At 45.8% G+C, this 23,573-nt stretch overlaps 1 long non-coding RNA gene across 1 annotated transcript in view; it reads left to right on the forward strand.

Annotated features, from left to right (window-relative positions):
* Positions 1–1,128: 1,128 nt before the first annotated feature.
* Positions 1,129–23,573, forward strand: part of LOC131423949 (uncharacterized) — a 45,210-nt gene continuing 22,765 nt past the window's right edge. The window contains exons 1-2 of the long non-coding RNA XR_009226173.1: positions 1,129–1,450; positions 19,166–19,307. This is a non-coding gene — a long non-coding RNA (uncharacterized LOC131423949). The remainder of the gene's footprint in view (positions 1,451–19,165; positions 19,308–23,573) is intronic.

Here is a 23,573-nt window from a genome sequence, read left to right on the forward strand (position 1 = left end):
GGCGTGAAGACCAGGAAGAGTCATCGCTGCTGTTCCAGGCAGGAAATGCTGGTGCCACAGGTTGAAGGCTGGGGCAGAGGAATTCTTTCTTCTTGAGGGGAGGCTCAGCCTCTTTGTTCTATTCAGGCTTTCCCCTGATTGGATGAGGCCCACCACATTGAGGACAACTTACTTTACCCAGTCTATCAATTTAAATGTTAATCATATCCCCAAACACCCTGAGGGCGTGTGCAGCTTGTGCTTGGATTCTTAGAAAAAGCAGTTCACTCTTAGGATAAGGATGCACCCCTCCCTGTCCCTCTCATTTCTTGGTAAATCATTCAAAGCAGCAACTGGGGCCAGTAGGAACCATATCCTGGGATTAATCTTTGGGAAAGCTCGTTTCCCTCTGTTTGCCGCCTTTAGTAAGTCCTCAGCAAAGGCACAAAAGGGATCATCTACTTAGAAGCCAGAGTCTCTGTGTCCTGTAAGTTGCAGGAAGGCCCAGCATGGACGAGTCTCACCTCCTTTTAACACAGGGACTCTGATGCAGAAAGAGCTCATGTCACAAACCAGAGTTGTGTTGTTTCGTGCTGCAGGAGCTAGGACTTGAATCCAGCACCGGTGAACCTGCAAACCTCCTCTTCCTGCTACCTCTGCGGGGTGTCACGTGCCTGCGCAGGCTCTGTATGCTGTAGAGGGGAAACGGTCAAGTTTAAAGTAATTTCAACAATAACAATGCAGCTCTTCCCAGGAACTCAGGGAGGAGAACACAACTGGTGGCCAGCCCAGGGGGTCCCTGCAGCTTTGACACTGCTGCGTCATCTTCAGGAGACTGTACATATGGAGGCTGGAGGAGATGACCACTAAGGACCCCTTTTTCTGCTCTGGGATCTGAGGGATCCCCAGAGCAGGCAGCTTGAAGGCTCCTTCCTTTTCAAAGCACTGAGGAAAGGGAGGCGAGGAAGAATGAGAGGCCCCATGTCTCCTGCTCTGCGCTGCCTTTCCCTGCTCTGTGAGCACAGGACCTTGCTGGGGGAGGAGGTGTAGCCGGGAACCTTTGCAAAGGGCACAGCAGAAGTGGAGGCTGGCTTCCTGTTTGTCTGGGACACTGCCAGCCCTGTTCTGCAGAGACTCCGAAGAGGAGAGCAAACAAGGGGATTTTCAGATGGTCTTTGCATGCCTTCTCCTTTGTTTTCCCTTAGAGGGAGAGGCGGCTGCTACTCTAAATCTTGGCCTGGAGGAGCCATGCACGCCAAGTTGAAGGGGGCGGACGGCTTATGTAAGATGAGGGGACTGAAGCCCTGTTAAGCTGAGCTGGGGAGCAGTTGATCTGCGCTCTGCTCAGAGAAGCTCCAGTTTCTCCGGAGACAATGTAAGCTGACCTTTCTGGATCCCCCTTGCTTCTCTTACAATTGACTCAACAGGAACTGTCATCAGTGGAGAGTCTTGGGGCTGGCGGGGCCTGCAGGTAATCGCCCGGAAACTGCTTGATTGCCTTCAGAGACAGGGAACTCGCTCTTCTCCTAGGCAGCTCATCTCATCTCTGCCTGGCTCCTTCCTGGCAGGGTCTCCGGAGCCGGAAGCTTTCCTCCTTGCTTCATGGAGTTGTGGACCATGACACTGGTCTTCTGACCCGATATAGGCATGATATTTGGAATAAATTTACACTCTGCTGGGAATTGGCCTTTGCTCTGAATTAGTTGCTTGGTTTCTTCAGCTGGGCTTTAAGCTGTCTTCAGCAGGGACCAGAGAGCCTCCATCTTTTATATCCCACATCTTCACTACTAGCTGGCCGAGCATATGGCAAGTGCTTAATCACAGTACGGTAGAAACAAGTGAGGAAGAAAGGAAGGAAAGGAGGAAAAACTAAAAAGATTTGCCTTCATCTTTTCTTGAGTGCTGGATAATAGAGGCCCTCTGGGATAGGATCCCCTTGAGGATCAGTCATTCCTGCCTGGGAGGGACCTTGGCATGTGGAACTGCCCTGGGTTCTGACCTCAATACCAGGGCTCCAGTTTTAGCCTTTGCAATTCCTAACCAAGAATCTTTGGGCAGGTTACTTCCTGGAGCCCCAGTGTCCACTCTGAAATGGGAAATAGTAATCACCTCATATGGGGTTGTTGTGAGGATCAAATCAGATCAAAGGGCCCGGAGCTCTCTGTAAACTGGGTTTCCATATGGATGCAGGGCGGAGCTCAGAATTAGGTATGAAGAACTGGGATCCAACAATAACAACATCACTATTATTTGATTGATTTCTTTTGTATGCGAACCACTGAGAAGTTTCTTTATAGACATTCTCTTAGTGATAGATTATAAGGTTGGCAGTTTACAGATGAGGAAACAGACGTTCAGAAAGGTTAAGTATCTTGAAAAACTAGGATTTGTACCCAGTTCCCTGATGGCCTCCAAGCTCAAATACTCTATTACATCAGACTGCTTCCTGTTAAAGGAAAATTAGGGCCAATATGTGGGGAGGGGAACTGAGGATGATGAGGTGCTGGCGGAAGGATGTTAGAACTCAAAGACTATAGGAGAGACCCTCAATCCTGTGACTTTATCATTTCCCCATTTAATAGGTAAAGCAAATACTCAAGGCTCGTTCTTTTCCTGGGTTGATTTAAAAAATCTTTTCCTCACCCTAAGTGTCTCATTTGCAGTTGGATTTCGGTCTGTTAGCCAGGCGCTACTTCTCTTCCAGGGAACCCGGGATGTCTGCATAATGATGTGAGTTTCCAGGAGAGCTCAGTGGGGGTGTGTGTGGGGGGAGTCTAGAAACCAGGCAGAACAAGGCAAGGAAGATGTGGCTTTTAGGCAGTGACCAATTGATCATTTGACAAACTTTATTAAGCATTTACATGTGCCAGGAGCGGTGCTAAATCCCACGGGGCTGAAGAAACCACAGGCTCTGATCTCGGGAGCTTACAGATTGGTGAGGAAGATAGATTTCAAGGCAGATGGAGGCTCCTTATGCTGATGGACGGGCAGAGGAGGGAGGGGAGGTGGTTGGAAGGAGGGTGTGTGTATTTGGGCGAGAGGACAAGACTTTACCCAGGGGACGGTGCAGGAGGGGTGGCACACCTGGGTCCCTCTCTGGAATTCTCCACTCCAGCAGACCCCTCAGGCCTGGTTCTCAGTTTAAGTCAAATAACTTTGGTCCCCAGTTGCCTCCTGCCTGCCACGTTCCAACTCAATCATTCTTTGAAATTTGGAGCTGTAGCTAAAACGCCTTTGCCCTGTAACAGGATTTTCACAGTCTCCACAGCAGCGGAGAACGTCGCTCATCACCTGCTGTTGTAATCTGCACCGCTAAGCCCGCGGCTCCAGGCGGAAAGCTTGCTGATTCCAGCTCACTCTTCCTGGCATCCCAGCCGTATTTTAGGAAGGGGAGCTAATCTGCTACCCCCAACTCCACACAGAGGCACCTCCAAGGAAATACCCATGGCAGAGGGAGCTGATGTTCCTTAGAGAAGGGGCTCTGAGGGCCAAGCTCCCCTCCGCAAATGGGTAGCAGGAACCATGATTCTGGGTCTCTGAGTAAAATCACCCTGTGTACCTTCTTCTGAAGGGCATTGGCGGGAGGGGCCAAGTGGTGGCTGATCATCCTGAAGATTGTGTTTCATGGGCTGGCCAGACCTCCATATCTGCATTGGGAGATTTTGCTCTGTTATAGGAAATATGCAAGTGAGTTATAGGCAAGAGTGTGTGTGTGTGTGTGTGTGTGCGTGTGTGTGTATGTGTGTGTGTGTGCGTGTGTATGCTCGCATGCATTTGTTCGTGGTTTCTGATTAAACACTCACCATCTTCTAAAATCCTAATAATCACTGGTATTTTTTGCCTTCTACCTCCCATCTTAACAGATTTATGCTTCAGAGAGCCAGAGCCCAGAGCACTAGAGTGTTTGACACTAAGTGGGACTTTGCTTAATGTTTGTTGAATGAATAAGAACTGACCCTGGAGCTCAGCTTTGTTCCAGGCACTGTGCTATGGGCTTAAACCCATGGTGAAATGAAGATCTGATCACGTTGGTAATAAGTGCAATAGGAAATCAGAAACAGGAATAAGTTGTGGAGTTCTTGGAGGCAGCGACCAAGCATATATACAAGCATTGATTGATTCATTCATTCAAAAATATTTACTTAACCTAACATGTGCCATGTGTTCTTTAAGAATGCTGGGGAGATAGCAGAGCTATCCTGGTTCAAGTGGAATGTACTAGAAAGATTGGGCAATGAACAGATTTTGGCTTGACCTAAGCAATGACTTTCTGAGAAGCAGAACTGTTCAACAATGTAATATGGAGTCCTGTGAGATCGTAAGCTCCTCATCTCTGGGAAAGTTTAAGCAAAGGCTATGCAGGCACACCCTGGGGCAGAGGGTGTAGCAGGTCTGAAGGTCGTTCTTCCCATATCTGCCTGCCCCTCTTATTTCAGTGCACATAGCCTTTAACTGCTAGCATCGGTAGCTCCTTGCCAGGGTGCTTTCTGTGCCCCAGAATCGGGCTTGTTGCTCATACCTCCAGAATGAACAATGTGCCCTTGGATCCTCGCCCTATGAACGAGCTGGGACTTCGGCGGATTCCTGCCTTCCATTTCTAATACTCATAACTGCCGGACTCCCACTGAACTCAAAAATAGTGTCAGATTCTGCCCAGAATTTCCTTTCCCAGACAGGGATGGGTGCAGGATGTTTCTCACTCTCCTGAGACAATCGAGGATGCCTCATCTGCCTTCCCATCAGGTCAGAGGTTCCCTGGAAGCAGTCAATATACGCTCCTTTTACGCTGATCACAGCACAATGCTGGCTTTTTGGCTCCGAAGACTCTATCAGGGCTCATTGATGTGACTCTATTTGATTTTTCACCCCTCAAATGGTGCCAGCTCTAGGTAGGGCTGGGTTCCCAAATCCACACAGGGTTCCCAGATTTCACACAGCTGGTAAGCCAGCAGCTGATCAAGCCCAGCCTGAAAGTCTTTTCTATGTCACCTGCCCAGAGAAAGTGCAGGGCATAAAGCTGAACAGGCAGCCAGCTGGGCTTAGTGCCTGCTACCCCGCAAGCCTGGGCACTGACTAGAGCCACTCTCTGAATGTCCACAGATGAAGTATAATGAGCTGTATTTCCTGGGGTTTGGGGAGGTTAAGATGGACACTCTTCATTCAGTAGGTATAGCAGGCATTGTAATCGCTGCCAATTTCCCCTGTCAATAAAGAACTTGTTGACTAGATGCTGAAAAAGTGGATAGCAGTTTTCCTCTCAGGGGGCACTTTAGCAGTAAAGACCCTCCTACTTATGGTTGGGCCCCTTCTGGGATGATCCACATCTACTAACAGATTGTGTGTGCATAGGAAGGCCTGGACATCTTGCCTGGATTGGAGATGGTTCCAACGGGCCCTTCAACATTCTTGAGCTCCTTGCAGGGCTTGGCCAAGCCTGTGCTTGAGCTGCATGAAAGCTGAATTCTGTTCTCTGCCCAGGTTTGTTTCTGCTCTTTGCGACTGGCACAGATATTGTGACATTCCTTAGTAAGCACCCTCCTGCTGAAACTCCGGCTCAGAGGCTGCTCCGAGGAACCTCACCCTGGGACAATGGGACATTGTCCTTTGTGGCTCAACTGAGCCTCTGAATCAGTCTTCTAAACCCCCAAATTGGCAAGTGACCATTCCTAAATTGTCCCCTTCACTGCAAACATCCCTGCCTTTATGAACAAGGCTTGGCTCCTCCCCCACTGGCTTTAGAGGTGTGTGTGTGTGTGTGTGTGTGTGTGTGTTTGTGTGCGTGTGTGTCTGTCTGTTTGTAGGCTAAAAGGAGTTCAGTACCTGTACCTGCAGGCTATGCTCTGTACCCCCACACACATACCTCAGTCTGTTGTATAAGACGCCCTAGCAACTGCATATCCAGCCTGCCTAGTCAGGGCTCCCCAGGAAGATGAAACAGTTACCGGCCCCAAAGCAGCAGCATCTCTGGATCTGAGGTGCATTCCTGCAGCTGGGACTGCAAGGGGAGCTCGCTTTATTAGATCCCATTATAAATGGATGATTTGCCATCTCCGAAGATAAATGGGAAACTTAATGCAGAGGTATCCTGTCTGGGGAAACTGGAGAGTTATGGATGTTAGCTTTGTAGCTTTATGAAAGCACTTTCTTATGGAAACTGAAATGACCAAGATTAGATTGAATTAGTATGTACTGGTATGAGCTTTTCCTCCCCCTATCCATCTTGATTCTTTTTTTTTTTTTTTTTTAAGGGAAAAGATCTGCCTCCTGTATGAGCATTTCATAAAAATGCAAATCCCAAGTTTGGGTTTGGTAATTAGCAGGGTTGCCTCCTGGTGCTAACGAGGCAGCTGCCCAGCTTGAGCTCTCTGTGGAGGTGGGGAAGGAGGCGCCCTCTGCTGGCTTCCCTTGTGGGTGGTGTCTGCTTCTTCCCTCCCACTGGGCTCCTGCTGGTGTCAGGTATTCTTTTGGCCAATCCTCACAGAGTACAGATACGTTAGTGACACCTTTCATTCCAGCTGCTGGGATCCTGGCTACCACCTCTGAAGATGGGTTCTCCTCAACTCATGCAGACCCCACTCTCTTTTATAGAGTCCCCAGTCTGAACTTCAGACCCACGTGCCAGATAGAAGTTAGGCTTCTTGCCAGCAGACAACTCTATCCAATGAATGTCTGAGCATTTTTGATACCAAACACAGTACCAGGCATTGGGGGTCCAAAGATGAGAATCCCACCCTTCAAGATATCAGTCAGTCTAATCCAGTGGAGAAATGTGGATATGGATAATTTCCAAGCCAGCGCTGTCTGGCGGAACCATCTGCGATGATGTAAATGTTCCCTGGTCCCCTGGAAATAATGGGGAAACGGGCATCTCAAGAGGGACTCCAGGATTGTTTCCTAGCTGACTGTTCTGGGATCCTGACCACATAGAATGAGGTTGTTCCAACCCATTCTGCCTCTCTAGAATATTAGAACCAAGAGATTTCCTGTTCACCTGTTTCCTCCTCCCTTGGTGGAGGAGAGAGCCAAGGCCATGACCTGTCTATCTCGTGGCAGAGGAAGGTAGAGGAGTCAGGACCCTAATTCCTAGTCCCTGGCTTTTTGACCACAGCAGCCTGCAGCTAGGGATGTGGCATGGACCAAATATGAAAAGGAAAAAGATCTCAGGAATTACTCTCCAAGGCCCTGAACTTGGGGCACCATGATGGGTGATTAAACCTCCCATGTGAGCTGTCAGGGGCTCAGGACCGAGTGTGGAGGTATGGCTCATGCAGAGGGGAACTTACCTGTGATCTTATTCAGTAGCCTAAGCCCAGCACACACCCTTACAGTCTGCTCCTATCACCAGTATAACCAAGGAACTCAAAGAGTTAAGTTGCAGAAGGAAGAGGTGAATGGTTTGTTTTCCGGAGGGAAGCTGGGACCCTAGGTACTGGGAGACCTGAGAACTTCAGGGTCTGGGATTTTACTGGGGTCAGATACTGGGGTTGGGGTTGACCTTTTGGGGGCCTATGGGTACCCAGCATCCCTATTAGACAGGGAATGGGACATCTCAGCATGGCTCTGGAGATGTCTGTGGGCCCAGGAAATTTTCAGAGATGGGGGAGGGTAGTCCAAAATTGGAATAAAAGTGAAAGATTTTCGATGGGCTCAGCACTCCCTCCCAAGTGTGTTACTGCACAGTAAAATTTGAATAGAGCCTTGAGTGCTGGGTTGGGAACTGAGAGGGGCTAGAAGCAGCTAGTGAACAGATCACCAGTCAGCTCTGGACTAAGGCCTGGGGACTGCTCTTCTGATAGCGAGTCCCGCCATGGCCCACTGGAGCATCAGGGATCTGCTCAAGGCCTGCCAGCTCCAGCCCCAACACTTCAGGCTCTGTCCAGTAAGGCCATATGTGCTGGTGGGAGCTGGGTCTCCTATCTTGCAAGTATTTTCGTACCTCTTCTCTGCTGGTCACTTGCTTTGGGCAGGGTGGGGTGAGATCTTGCTCCTCTTACTGCCAGTTTCTAGAGCAGAGCTGGTTGGATTTTATTCCCAGTCCTACTAGGTGATCTGAAAGTGAGAACTGTGTTTAGGTGGCACCATGCAGGAAGTAGTCAAAGGCTGACCATGACATCTGGAGGCGCAGCGACTTGGCAGTTACGACAGGAGGGCTTCCTAAAATGCTGGGGGGGATAAAGGGTGAGGGTGATGGTAAAGCCAGATTCATCCGAGTGGGGTGACACCTGAGAGAACAAGCAAAGGGCCCTGAGGCTGGCGGGAGAGGCTGTCACACAGCGACCGGGAGGGCAGTTTGACATGACAGAGGTAAGTCCATCCAAAGACTGGGGCCAAGGGAGATGGTCTGAGCAGCCAGGGCTTTAACAGCAGATCTAGATGTTAGAGCCCAGATTTGGGCCCAGGTGTGCCAAGTGAATCAGTGATCGACCTGTGGGTCTGTGATTTACTTCCTTGTATATTTCTGGTGCCCACAAGAATCCTGGCCGGTGACTCCACCTAGCAGGTCGAGTGTATGCCATGTTGACGTGCCTCTGACCTGGGAGATGGGGTGCAGAAGATGCATGCAGGCAAGGTGGTTGGTTCGCATGAAGAGGTTGCTCCCAAGGGGGAGATAGGTAGGGAAGGTAGGGGAGGAGAATGGGCAAATGGCTTAAATGGAGCAGTGTCTTCCCTTCTTCCTTGGAGGGTTGTCTTCTCTGGCCCTGGGGAAATCTGAGACCATTGAATCAGCCTGCTTCCTGGTCCAGGTGAGTGTGACGGGCATAGCACTGGTGAGGCAGATCTTTTCCCTTTAAAAAAAAAAAAAAAGAATCAAGACGGATGGGGGGGGGGACTGGCATAGCACTGGTGTCCCAATCACTCAATGCGACGAGGCATGTAAAGCACCCAGCACAATGTCAGGGACACTGGATGCTCAATGCAGGGTCACGTCTTTCCCATTGTGCTAGTTGGCCCCATTCTCTTGCTCTCGACTGAGCTCTTTGACCTTCTCCCACGACCCCCTGCCCTCCTGTCTTTTAAGACAGATTTATAGTGCAGAGACTTCAGTGCTCCCCTTGATGTTGGCCCAAAGGAGACCTCAGCCAAGGCACATCTGCTCTCTAGATCTTGCTTCTTATCCGTCAATTGATGGGCTTGTTCTAAGTCAGGGCTTCTTCATAGGTGTGCTTGGCACACGGCTGAGCCATACCTAGGTCACCTGTGTGTGGAGCTGGAGTCCCTCAGTCCTGGAAGTGCTTGAGTGGGTCAGGACAGCTCCTGGCAGTGTCTCTTCCAACTGGGAACAGCCTGTGTCATTGGTTTCATTGTGCAGAACAAATATTACCATTTTCTTTGTGCACTGTGATGCTGAAAAAAAAAAAAAAGTCAAGAAGCCCTAGAAATCATTATCCAGGTTTCCACTGAGATAATATGGCTAATATTCTAAATCACCTTCTAACTTCAAAACTCATCTTTTCCAAGAAACCTGCCTTCACAGTGTTGTTCAATGACATGTCTTCATCATGGTCTTCTCGTCTGTTAAACATTAGCCTGGAAATTATTTATTTATCCTTTTTAATATGTGACCTGTGGGTTGTTTCCCATAACAACGGTAATAACTATTTCTACAGCCATTTATTGTGCATATAGATGCCAGACACCTCACTAAGTGTCTTGCCATTCCTTCATAATACTGCTGTCAGGTACAGGGTAACAATTGTGCATGTCCACACAGGGTGCCTGGGACTTAGAAGGCCTAGAAAAACTGTCCAGACAGGAAGCTGCTGAATCAGGATCTGGACATGAGTCTATGAGGTCCTGATCCAGTTCTTTTTTTTTTTATTGGTTGTTCAAAACATTACAAAGCTCATGACATATCATCTTTCATACATTTGACTCAAGTGGGTTATGAACTCCCATTTTTACCCCAAATACAAATTGCAGAATCACATCGGTTACACATTCACATTTTTCCATAATGGCATATTAGTGACTGTTGTAGTCTGCTACCTTTCCTATCCCCTACTATCCCCCATCCCCTCCCCTCCCATCTTCCCTCTCTACCTCATCTGCTGTTGTTCAATTCTCTCCTTTGTTTACCCCCCCTTTCCCCTCACAACCTCTTATATGTAATTTTGTGTAACATTGAGGGTCTCCTTCCATTTCCATACGATTTCCCTTCTCTCTCCCTTTCCCTCCCCCCCACTCGTCTCTGTTTAATGTTAATCTTTTCCTCATGCTCTTCCTCCCTGTTCTGTTCTTAGTTGCTCTCCTTATATCAAAGAAGACATTTGGCATTTGTTTTTTAAGGATTGGCTAGCTTCGCTTAGCATAATCTGCTCTAATGCCATCCATTTCCCTGCAAATTCCATGATTTTGTCATTTTTTAGTGCTGCGAAATACTCCATTGTGTATAAATGCCACATTTTTTTTTATCCATTCATCTATTGAAGGGCATCTAGGTTGGTTCCACAGTCTAGCTATTGTGAATTGTGCTGCTATGATCATTGATGTGGCAGTATCCCTATAGTACGCTCTTTTAAGATCCTCAGGGAATAGTCCGAGAAGGGCGATAGCTGGGTCAAATGGTGGATCCATTCCCAGCTTTCCCAGGAATCTCCATACTGCTTTCCAAATTGGCCTCACCAATTTGCAGTCCCACCAGCAATGTACAAGTGTACCCTTTTCCCCACATCCTTGCCAGCACTTATTGTTGTTTGACTTCATAATGGCTGCCAATCTTACTGGAGTAAGATGGTATCTTAGGGTGATCTTGATTTGCATTTCTCTGACTGCTAGAGAAGGTGAGCATTTTTTCATGTACTTGTTGATTGATTGTATGTCCTCCTCTGAGAAGTGTCTGTTCAGGTCCTTGGCCCATTTGTTGATTGGGTTGTTTGTTATCTTATTGTTTAATTTTTTGAGTTCTTTGTATACTCTGGATATTAGGGCTCTGTCTGAAGTGTGAGGGGTAAAAATTTGTTCCCAGGATGTAGGCTCTCTATTTACCTCTCTTATTGTTTCTCTTGCTAAGAAAAAACTTTTTAGTTTAAGTAAGTCCCATTTGTTTATTCTTGTTATTAACTCTTGGGCTATGGGTGTCCTATTAAGGAATTTGGAGCCCGACCCCACAGTATGTAGATCGTAGCCAACTTTTTCTTCTATCAGACGCCGTGTCTCTGATTTGATATCTAGCTCCTTGATCCATTTTGAGTTAACTTTTGTGCATGGCGAGAGAAAGGGATTCAGTTTCATTTTGCTGCATATGGATTTCCAGTTTTCCCAGCACCATTTGTTGAAGATGCTATCCTTCCTCCATTGCATGCTTTTAGCCCCTTTATCAAATATAAGAAAGTTGTAATTTTGTGGATTGGTCTCTGTGTCCTCTATTCTGTACCATTGGTCCACCTGCCTGTTTTGGTACCAGTACCATGCTGTTTTTGTTACTATTGCTCTGTAGTATAGTTTGAAGTCTGGTATCGCTATACCGCCTGATTCACACTTCCTGCTTAGAATTGCTTTTGCTATTCTGGGTCTTTTGTTTTTCCATATGAATTTCATGATTGTTTATCTATTTCTACAAGAAATGCCGTTGGGATTTTGATTGGTATCGCATTAAACCTCTAGAGAACTTTGGGTAATATCGCCATTTTGATGATGTTAGTTCTGCCTATCCATGAACAGGGTACATTTTTCCATCTTCTAAGATCTTCTTCTATCTCTCTCTTTAGGGTTCTGTAGTTTTCATTGTATAAATCTTTCACCTCTTTTGTTAAGTTGATTCCCAAGTATCTTATTTTCTTTGAGGATATTGTGAATGGAGTGGTTTTCCTCATTTCCATTTCAGAAGTTTTGTTGCTGATATACAGGAATGCCTTTGATTTATGCGTGTTGATTTTATACCCTGCCACTTTGCTGAATTCATTTATTAACTCTAGCAGTTTCTTTGTAGACCCTTTTGGGTCTGTTAGATATATTATCATATCATCCGCAAATAGTGATAATTTAAGTTCTTCTTTTCCTATTTTTATGCCTTTAATTTCTTTTGTCTGTCTAATTGCTCTGGCTAGTATTTCAAGAACTAAATTGAATAGAAATGGTGAGAAAGGGCATCCCTGTCTTGTTCCAGATTTTAGAGGGAATGTCTTCAGTTTTTCTCCATTTAGGATGATGCTAGCCTGAGGTTTAGCATATATAGCTTTTACAATGTTGAGGTAAGTTCCTGTTATCCCTAGTTTTTCTAGTGTTTTGAACATAAAGGGATGCTGTACTTTGTCAAATGCTTTTTCTACATCTATCGAGATGATTATATGGTTCTTATCTTTAAGTCTATTGATGTGGTGAATAGCATTTATTGATTTCCGTATATTGAACCAGACTTGCATCCCAGGGATGAATCCTACTTGATCATGGTGCACAATTTTTTTGATATGCTTTTGTATTCGATTCGCCAGGATTTTATTGAAAATTTTTGCATCCAAGTTCATTAGAGATATTGGTCTATAGTTTTCTTTCTTTAAAGTGTCTTTGTCTGGTTTCGGGATCAGGGTGATGTTGGCCTCATAGAATGAATTTGGAAGAGCTCCTTCTTTTTCTATTTCTTGAAATAGCTTGAAAAGTATTGGTATTAATTCTTCTTTGAAGGTTTTGTAAAACTCCGCTGTATACCCATCCGGTCCAGGGCTTTTCTTGGTTGGTAGTCTTTTGATGGCTTCTTCTATTTCTTCCTTTGTTATTGGTCTGTTTAAATTGTGTGTGTCTTCCTGACTCAATCTGGGCAGATCGTATGACTTAAGAAATTTATCGATATCTTCACTATCTTCTATTTTATTGGAATACAGGGTTTCAAATAATTTCTAATTATCTTCTGTATTTCTGTAGTGTCTGTTGTGATATTGCCTTTTTCATCCCGTATGTTAGTAATTTGAGTTCTCTCTCTTCTTCTCTTCGTTAGCATGGCTAAGGGCCTGTCAATCTTATTTATTTTTTCAAAGAACCAACCTTTAGTTTTATCAATTTTTTCAATGTTTTTTTTTTGTTTCAATTTCATTGATTTCTGCTCTGATTTTAATTATTTCTTGTCTTCTACTACATTTGCTGTTGTTTTGCTCTTCCTTTTCTAGGGTTTTGAGGTGTAGTGTGAGTTCATTTATTTGTTGGTTTTTTCTTTTTTTGAGGAAAGAACTCCAGGAAATGAATTTCCCTCTTAAAACTGCTTTCATTGTGTCCCATAGATTCCGGTATGTTGTGTCTGTATTGTCATTTATCTCTAAGAATTTTTTTTATCTCCTCCTTTATGTCTTCTGTAACCCATTGATCATTCAATAACATATTGTTCATTTTCCATGTGATGTAGGATGTTTCCTTCCTTCTTTTATCATTGATTTCCAGTTTCATTCCATTATGATCAGATATGGTGCATGGTATTATCTCCACACCTTTATATTTACTAAGAGTTGCCCTATGGCATAATATATGGTCTATCTTTGAGTAGGATCCATGTGCTGCTGAGAAGAACGTGTATCCACTTGATGATGGTTGATATATTCTATATATATTGGTTAAGTCTAGGTTATTGATTGTGCTATTGAGTTCTATAGTTTCTTTATTCAGCTTTTGTCTAGAGGATCTGTCTAATGGCAAGAGCGGTGTGTTGAAGTCACCCATAATTATTGTGTTGTGGTCTATTTGACTCTTGAACTTGAGGAGAGTTTGTTTTATGAACGTTGCAGCACCATTGTTTGGTACATACAAATTGATAATTGTTATGTCTTGTTGGTGGATGGTTCCTTTTAACAGTATATAGTGTCCTTCTTTATCCCTTTTGATTAACTTAGGTTTGAAGTTGATTTTATTCGCTATGAGTATGGCCACTCCTGCTTGCTTCCGAGGGCCATGTGAGTGGTATGATTTTTCCCAACCTTTCACCTTCAGCCTGTGTATGTCTTTTCCTATCATATGAGTCTCCTGAAGGCAGCATATTGTTGGATTTGTTTTTTTGATCCAGGTTACTAGCCTATGTCTCTTGATTGGTGAATTTAGGCCATTAACATTTAAGGTTACAATTGAAATATGGTTTGTACTTCCAGTCATGTTTATTTATTTATTTATTTTAGTGTGGCCAGTTTTTCCTCTTTGGTTATTTTTCTCCCCCTTTATTGAGATACCTCCCGCTGTTAGTTTTAGGCACTATTTTTCAATTCCTCTTCTTGTAGTATTTTGCTCAAAATGCTTTGCAGTGCTGGTTTTCTGGCTGCAAATTCTTTTAGCTTTTGTTTATCGTGAAATATTTTAATTTCATTGTCAAATCTGAAGCTTAATTTTGCTGGATACAGTATTCTTGGTTGGAATCCATTATTTTTCAGCGTTTGAAATACATTGTTCCAGGATCTTCTTGCTTTCAAAGTCTGTGACGAAAAATCAGTCGTTAACCTAATTGGTTTACCCCTGAATGTAATCTGCCTCCTTTCTCTCATAGCTTTTAATATTCTCTCCTTGTTCTGTATGTTGGCTATCTTCATAATTATATGTCTTGGAGTTGGTCTATTACGGTTTTGGATGTTTGGGGTCCTGTAGGCTTCCAGGATTTGGCAATCCATTCCATCTTTCATCTCTGGGAAGTTTTCTAGAATTATTTCATTTAATAGGTTGTCCATTCCTTTGGTTTGAACCTCTATGCCTTCTTCTATCCTGATGACTCTCAAATTTGGTTTTTTTATGACATCCCATATCTCTTGAATAGATTGCTCGTGAGATTTAAGCATCTTTTCTGTGTTGACTATATTCTTTTCAAGTTGATAAACTTTGTCTTCATTATCTGATGTTCTGACTTCTACTTGATCTAGCCTATTTGTAATATTCTCGTTTGAGTTTTTAATTTGGTTTATAGTTTCCTGCATTTCTAGGATTACTGTTTGATTTTTTTTAAAGATCTCTATCTCCTAGTAAAGCTTGTTCTTTGCCATTTGAATTTGTTTGTTTAATTCGTTTTCAAAATATACTTTCATTGCTTGGACTCGCTGTCTCATGTCTTCTCTAATATTCCGTTCCATCTGAGTTAGGTATGCCTTGAGTTCTTTCCCTATCCATGTTTCTGATGCTTCTAGGTCCTCCTGTAGATTTAAGTTGTTCTGCATTGTTTGTAATCCTTGTTTCCCTTGTTTTTTCATGATGTTCACGTTACTTTCCAGCTCTGTTTGATTGCTGTGTTTCTGCTCTCTCCTATAAATTTGTTTTGGTTTTGTATATCTCTGTTGTCTCTCCTTTGTGGTGGTAGACTATGCCTGCTTAAGTGGATTCTGCTGGGAAGGAGTTCTGACGGCCGAACTCCGGTGACATCACCTTTCTGCTATGGCGGGCCCCAGGCTCCTTGCCGGAGTGTCTGAAGGGAGGGGTGGGACTGGTCTGTCTCTGGTTGGTTTCAGCTCCCGGTTAGCTACTTCATGAAGGCCTGGTTATAGACCTCTTCCTAGAGTCTCTGTGCCGTACCTGCTGGGCCACACCTTGGGGTCTAGCCCTGCGGTCGCCGGCGGGCGGGCAGTCTCCAGCCGCCCAGTCGCGGGGGCTGTGGGTGGTCGCCGGCCGGCGGGCGGTCTCCAGACACCCAGTCACGCGGGCAGCGGGCGGGCGGTCGGTCGCCAGTGGGCGGGCGATCTCTAGCCGCCCAGTCGCGAGGGCCTGGCCTCTCATCCCCTGGTTTCTCCTGCTAGCCTGGCCTTCCCCTGTGTGATGCCTCTTGGCAGTTCAAACTGTCCTCTGGGCCTGCAGTTTGCTGGGTGTGGAGGGTGGCTATTGGGGACCGTGGCACCATATTGTTTTGATTTTTTCCGCTTGCCCCTCCCCCAGTGCTGGCTAGACAGTTTTCGTTTTCGCGCTGATGGGAGGGGAAGTTGAAGGTCAGGTGTCTCTACCTTTCCCCGCGTCTCTATGCAGGCTCGTTCTGATAATCCCTCCCCCGGAAAGCCTGGGAGAGATTTTATGCGAATTCCTCACTGTATGGGAGATGGGCTGAGTAACACACACCTGTTTTATTGTTGCAATCTGTCGGAGAGTGGTGGTGGTGACGTCAGCTCTCCAAGATGGTGGCCGCTGGCTTCCTTGGTGGAGTTTCCCGTTGTGGGAGATATAACTGGACCGCTTCCTTCCCCGTCTCAAATCCCGAACTCAGCCCGAAGCTCAGTGAGGGCACAGCCGGAAGGATTCCACAGAATCCGTAGCACTGTTTCTCTCTGCTTGTTGGTCGCTTCTCGGCGGCGCCCCGCCGTCTGTAGCCACGGGGCGGGCTGCATGACGGGCGGCGGATCAGTCAGCCTGGAACTCTGGTCGCACAGTTGGCTCGTGTTAGAGATTCAATAACCAGTCCTCGGTGCTGGAAATCCTTCCTCTAGGTTTCGGTGCACCCCTATTTTGCTGTAAATTCCTAACAAGATAGCTCTTTGTCGCTCTAACTCGTCTTCTAATTCTAATTCCTGTGAAGAATTTACTTCTGGACTCTTGGTGAGTTGTCTGTGTTTCTGAGCAGCTCCTATCTCACTCTTTCTTCCTCTGAACCACCAAACTACACACAAGCATACTTTGTGGTCAAGGGTAAGACAGGCCTGAATTTGACCCCATGCTCCAATCCCCATCAGCGTGTAACATTGGGCTAGTTTGACAATATTTATTGAAGAAACATTTACTGAGCACTTACCATGTGCTATATACTACTGTAGATTTGGAGATGTGGGGATATAGTATGTAGACTATACATGATTGAGAAGGTGGGGAGGTAAGTCTTCTCTGAGTTGAAATCTAAATGATGATGAAGAGGTGATACGGAGGAAGAGCATTTTAAGAAGATGGGGGGAGTAGATAGTGCAAAGGCATTGAGGTACAAAGAAGAGAACAAATTCAACAGGTGTATAGCTTGAAGCCATGTGGAGAGGGAATTGCAGGGCATCCAGGTGGATAGAGGGAGATCAGCTAGAAGACTACGGCAAAGGTCCAGGCCAGCGGTGATGGTGTGTGTGTGGGGGGTGCGGGAGGCTAGGGGCAGACAGATGTGAGCACTGGGAACATGAAGTCAAGGGAATAGTTTATAAACCTGGTCCACTGTGCTGACCCCCCACATGCTTTCTTTTTTAAAAAAGCAATTTACCTGCAACCCTACCTGGCTCACATCAACAGGATGTTACATTACTCAGCAAACAACCTGTTATCTACAGGAGAAATGCAGGCCTGAAACGCTGATAAAAAGATCACAAGTTATCCTGAAAGTGTGTGTGTGTATGTGTGTGTGGTTGGGGGTTTTGACCCTTACACAGACCAAATCCCAGAACTCAGGGTAATAAGAATTTACCTTAACTATAAAATCTGAAGAACAGGTTCTAATTAGAACTGGTGAGGAAGGGCCAAAGTGACCTAGAGTCATCCTGCACAGTGGGACCTTGAAAATCTAATGTCATTCTGCTGTTAGTCAAAAGAGATGGACCTGGGAAAATTTCTTTGGAAACTTCTCTGAGGCCGCCAGTGAAAGTGGAAGGCAGGAGGGGGTATGCTGTCCTTCTCCTTTGAGGGAGGACCCACTCTATCCCTTGAGAATGTTCCCCTTCCCTTGCCCATACCCTTTCAATAAACTCTTATCTGCTATTCTGAGTGTCATGGCAGAAATCTTCCTGGTGAGATTGCAAGAACCAGTAAAGTGGGGCCTCTGTGGCTGCCTCAGCACTGTGACAGTTCTTTGCCCTCCAACAGGGTGTATATTACCTTTCCAACCTCACTTTCTTTTTTTAGCGGGGGAGGGGTACCAGGGATTGAACTCAGAGGCACTCCACCACTGAGCCACATCCCCAGCCCTATTATGTATTTTATTTAGAGACAGGGTCTCACTGAATTGCTTAACACCTCGCTTTTGCTGAAGCTGGCTTTGAACTCGCAATCCTCCTGCCTCAGCCTCCCAAACCGCTGGGATTACAGGCATGCGACACTGCACCTGGCCAAGTCTCAATTTCCTCATTTACAAAATGAAGATAATGAAAGTATCTACCTTACAGGATGGTGATGGAGATTCAATAAGTAAACACTTGGCATACAATAAGTGGTAGCTATTAGTAAGAAGAGAAAGAGTAGTAATCATAGCATGAGCCTGGCTCCGTGAGCCCTCACATGAGAACTGAGCTTATAATTAAGCTAAGACTTTTCCATTCAGCAAAACACCAGGGGTGCTTCCAGTGTGCCAAGGATCAGATACCAGCTGCTCCTCCTGGCTTACTCATCCCAAGTTCTTAGTGAAGGGCATCACTTGCTGCTCACCAAGCTCTGGGATGGTCACCGTGCAGGAAGAGACGGACACATAGTCTTGGGAGGAGGGCAGCAGCGTCCCTGTGCTGAGGAAGCAAGCACAGAGGAGTGGGGAAACCTGAGCACCGGTGCTTCCTTGGGCAGGTCCAGGAGAAATTCCCACTTCATCCAGAAAGATTCTGAGTTAAAAAGGGGCTGGAGAAAGGCTTGAGCTAGCAGGGGAGGCATTCCAGGATTAAAAAGGCAAGGCTCCTCTTGTTTCTAAACTTCCATAAACCATGGCAGGGGATGTGGGATAAATAGAGGAAGAGAGGAAGAAGGGCGGGGGAGGAATCGTTCCCTGGCTTTCCATCATTTTGAAGATGAGAGGATAAGATGAAAGAAACTGCAGCCGCCAAGAGGGATGCAGTTAGACCCAGCAGTGTGCAAAGACAGCAGCTGGACCCTCTGGAACATTTCTGCTCTGATGAGCAGGGTCTTCTCTTTTGCAGAAATCTCGCTCTTCCAAATGGTGTTGGAGGCAGGCCTGCCACGGGGCTGGAGGGCTCTGATGACCTCCACCTCCCACCTCCAACTCTTCTAGCTGTCTGCCATGGTGGGAAGGGAAATTTTATGAGCTCTTCATTCCTCAGGTCCCATGGGGCTCTTGCCTTGCTCGAGACCATCTCTGATACACACATATATCTTAAAAAGAAAAAGAAAGAGAGAGAAAAGCTATTTTATTTCATTGCCAAACTATCCACTTTAAATACCCTTTTTATTACAGTATCTGCATAGTAATACTAATAATAGATCTTGTTGGCAGCTCTAATGAGGCTGGAGAATATAAGGTTTCCAATAAAGTTAATTGTTGCCTTTAATATTCTCATACATTTATACATGGTAAATCTTTAAAGGAGAAAAAACACTCCATTTCATTTCTGTTAAGCAGCCGGTACTAGACTGGATGGAGACCAACTACAGTAGCAATGTGGGCCAGGAGCTTGACTCTCAGAGAACTTGGATCATGACCTTCAAACTTCTTCTGAGCAGGAAGAGCATGAAATTTGAGTCAGCAAGATCTGGATTTCCAGGTGGGCTTTGTTGCTTTCTAACTTTGTAGTTTAGGTATATTGCTTAACCTCTACCAACGGTGTGCTGTGGGGTTACACCTGTAACCCCAGCTACTGGGGAGGCCGAGGCATAAGGATCACAGGTTCAAGGACAGCCTCAGCAACTTAGTGGGACCCTGTTTTAAAGTCAAAAATAAAAAGAGCTATGGGTGTAGTTTAAGGGTAAAACACCCTTGGGTTAATCCCTAGAACTGGAAAGAAATTAATCTTTATCAGCCTTGGTTTCTTAGTCTAAAAGATGGGACACATAATAAACATATATAGCTCAACTTTAGTGCTTGCTACATTGAGTGCTCCATATGTGGAAACTATCTCTATGCGGAACTATTTAAACACAATTAATATTTCATCCTCCTACTACGAGTATCATTAACTGTGAAATATATCAGAGTATTACCATCACTGTATTTGAACTTGAGAGCTAACTAAAAACTTTCTACTGTCAATCAGCTTCTCAAGGTCACAGGGCAGTATGTGATGATGGAGGTTAGAACCCTGGATTCCCCATCCCCAGCCACATCCAATATCAAGCTGTTTTTAACAGGCCCCCGTCGTACATCCAGGGCCCCAGGCCCAGAGCTTCCTTGACATTCTTACTTTCTTTCCACCTTTTGACCAGACTCAGGTCTATTGGCTGGCCCTGGACCAATCTTGATTACAGCACTGGTGGAAAGGGAGGGCTACTTCCCCCAATCTTGGGACAGACACTTATGATTCCTGTCCAGCCTCTCTCAGGGGTCATCAATTTTCTTTGTTTTCACTTTTTCTTGAAGAAAACATCATGATTTTTACAGTCACAGAACAAAGAAGAAGGTAGGTTTCACCATTTATTCTATCGCCGATTTCATGTATTTTTGACAGTTCCATCACATTTCTGACATTTACAATGTTTTTCTCCCAGGGGGGTAAGTAGAAGAGATGTTTATCCCCAGGCCCCTCCCCCATGGTCCAGGAAAGGGAGAGATGAACAGAGATGCCCCAGGTTAGGTACAGGCCTATGTGACCTTGTGTTTCAGCAAATGGATCACAAACAATGCAACCCCCACTCCCGACCTTCCCCACCCAGCCAGGGTTCTCCTCTACACATCAACGCCTCTCCCGCTGGCAAGTGGTAAGAAATACTATGTGACAGGATGGTTGCCATGGCAACCCTCATTTCCAGTTAAACAACCGGGCACTGATGAAAGGAGTCTCGTTTGCTTCGGTTAAAGGGTTTGTAGGGAAGGGTGTGGGGCTTGTTTCTTTCTTCCTCTCGTCTTCTTTCTCAATTCTTGCTTTTCCATGCCCTTTTAGGAACAAGGTAGGGGCTCTGCCTGGCCAGGGGCCACTACTGGCCCTAGGGAATGGGAAGTGTAGTTTCAGGCTGGAACACAGGCAGCCAGGATGGGGACCCAGGTCTGCAAGCCCAGAATGTGCCTCCTCTCTTTGCAAACATAATTTTCCTCACAGCCCCTCCTGCCTCAAGTCCCCAGGTCCCCTGCTCTCCCAGAGAAAGGAACTGTTGGGGGAAGAAACAGGCTGGCGCAGGACCCTGTGTCCCAACAGGTGGTTGGGTAATTAAGTGAGCTTTATGCACACAACACTGTTTTGCCCGATGTAATTGCAGTTTCCATATAAATAATTCACGGGAAATTATTAGAGTGAGGACATCGCCCGCCTCCTCATAATTTGCTTAACCGAAATAGGCTCTTTCATCATCCGCGTTGATTTGCCTTAAGACCATGCACTCAGCATCCTTCATAGGCCTGCTCCTCTGAAAACGAGAATGCAGAATTTAATTAAGTTATGCAAATCGGGCGTCCCCTGCCTGGGGAGAAGCAGGGTGTTTGCCCACATGGCTGTGGGGTGGTGCAGGGGAGGCGAGGAGGGCCCCCCCATGCGCCTCAGGTGGTGGGCAGCTGTTTGGGGAGGGGTGAAGGAGCTCCCCCAGAGAAAGAGCATCATCTGAGGATGAGTTGGGGGGGCTGAGCTCCATGCATGGGGTAGAACAGACTCAGAGCTTGAACTCTGGGGTCTGCCTCCTGACTTACCAGCTGTGTAACTTGGAGGAAGTACTTAACCTCCCTGAACTGTGGCTTCTTCCTTTGTAAAACGAGGATAATAAAGACACTGATGGAGAGTTGATGTAAGGGATAAATGAGAGGATCTGTGGAAAGCACTTAATATGCGCCTGGCCCTAGGGCTTCATAAGCACCTGCTTTGACTATTATTACTGGTACTTTTATTATGATTGTTCTTGCTATTGTTATTAAATATTTTGGGTTCTCAGCTTGTAACTTCCATTGTTCTCCAATGAATGTTGGGGCTGAATCCATCCTGTCCTTCTGCTTCAGGGAGGATGAAGTTTATGTCTTTCTCTATGATTTTTGGAAGGAATTGTCAAGTTAGAGGGGAAAACCTGGCGTCTCAGAGAGACCAAGGTTCCAATTCCACCTCACTGCATCAAGCTGCAATTGTGGGCAAGTCACTGCCTTCATGAGCCTTGAGGGCCTCTCGGGTACTATGGAGAATATTCCTGTTGCTCTTGGGGTTTGTGAGGATTAGGAGAAATGTTCACGGAGCACCTGGCACCTAGAGTTGATGCTCTCCAACTAGCCAAATGAATCTTCAAGGCTGGAGACTCCACCTCCTCAATGCGTCCAGGCAGGGCCTTGCCCTCCCTCTTCACTCTCCACCATTTTTTTTTTTTTAATCTTCTTGGTGGCCCTTTCTCCCCTCCCCCCTGGGCCCCTTTCTTTCTTGCACCAGTTAAAGGATCAAAGGAGTCAATAAACTCATCCACCCTAAGGTAAAAGTAACTGATGTCCTTAAAAGCTCTACTCTTGCTGAAGGGATTGCAATTTTCTCAAGGAAATAAAAGGTTTAATTATTCTAAATCCAAAGCTTTGGATCTGTAATGGGGGAGGTGTTCTATAAAGCAGAGAGGTGCTCCCCAAATCTTTACTGAGAAGTCCTGGCTTCTTTGCATTTCTCGACACCTCATATCTACTCTCTCTCTTACTCAGGTTCAAGATTTGTCACAGAGGCAGGTGTTACATTCACTAAACAACTATTTATTGATCAGTTCCTATATAGCAGATACTGTGTGAAGCTTTGGGTTTATAGTGGTGAGCAAAATAGACACAGTTCCTACCCTAATTGAATTTAAAAGCCAGTGGGGGTGCCAGTTATTAAACAAAAGGTAGCCCTTCTAATTCCCATACTCAGTAGACTATGAAGGAAATGAACAGGGGGCCTGAAGAATCAAAGGGCCTGAATTTAAATGGGGGCGGGGACTTGAGGTGTTTAGGAGAAGGAAAGTGAGGAGTGAACCCAGTGAAGAGTGAGAAGGAGGGTATCCCTGGCAGAGGGAAGTGCTGTTCAAGGGCTTGGAGGCAGGAAGGAGCCTGGTGTCTCTGGAGGTGAAATGATTAGACTGTGAGAGCTATGAGATCAGTTTATCTTAGTTTGAATGGACTAATTGAGTGGTAACTGTAGGCAGTTGGGGTGGGGCTGCAGGAGGTGGTCACGAGGAGTGTGCCCTGGAGGGGTTCATCCTCCCTGCACCCCCACCCTCCTCCCCTCTTCCATGAGTTCAGTAGTGGATCCTCTACCACCCACTTTTGCCATGACGTTCTGCCTCACCTTAGGTCCAGAGTAATGGAGTTGGTCTCTCATGGACTGAAACTGTGAGCCCCAAATAAACTTTTCCTCTTCTGATTTGTTCTTGTTGGGTATTTTGGTTACAGTGACAAAAAGCTAACACAGAAATTGGCCTGAGAATTGGGGTTAGTGCTGACTAACCTGAGGACATGGCTCAGAAGGCTTTGGAGCTGGCACCAATGGGGTGCACTATGTATTTCTTAGAGTTGCCAGCCGGAAAAGCTTTAGAATGTTGTAAGCAGAGCTTAATGGACAATTCTGGTCGCAGTCCAGAAGATGAGAATGCCGATAAGAATGTGGATTGTGCTCCTGAGGCTTCAGAGGAAAATAAAGACTCTATTGGATATTAGATAAGAGGCCATTCATTTTCTATTCTGGCAAAGAACTTATCTACATTTTGCCCATACCCTGAGGCTTTGTGTGAGGCTTAGTTTAAAGGTGATGGTCTAATTAATCTGGAAAAAAATTCAAGGCAATCTATATTCAGTTGGTGGCATGGATATTGCTGGTAGTTTTTAAAAAGCCAGGTGTCTTGTGAGAATCAAGAGTAGGAAGTAGAGCTAAGGCTGGGGCTGTAGCTCAGTG

The sequence above is a fragment of the Marmota monax genome, unplaced genomic scaffold (genome assembly GCF_021218885.2).
Source record: "Marmota monax isolate L192 unplaced genomic scaffold, Marmota_monax_Labrador192_F-V1.1 WCK01_AAM20220418_F8-fsc00081, whole genome shotgun sequence".
NCBI lineage: Eukaryota > Metazoa > Chordata > Mammalia > Rodentia > Sciuridae > Marmota > Marmota monax.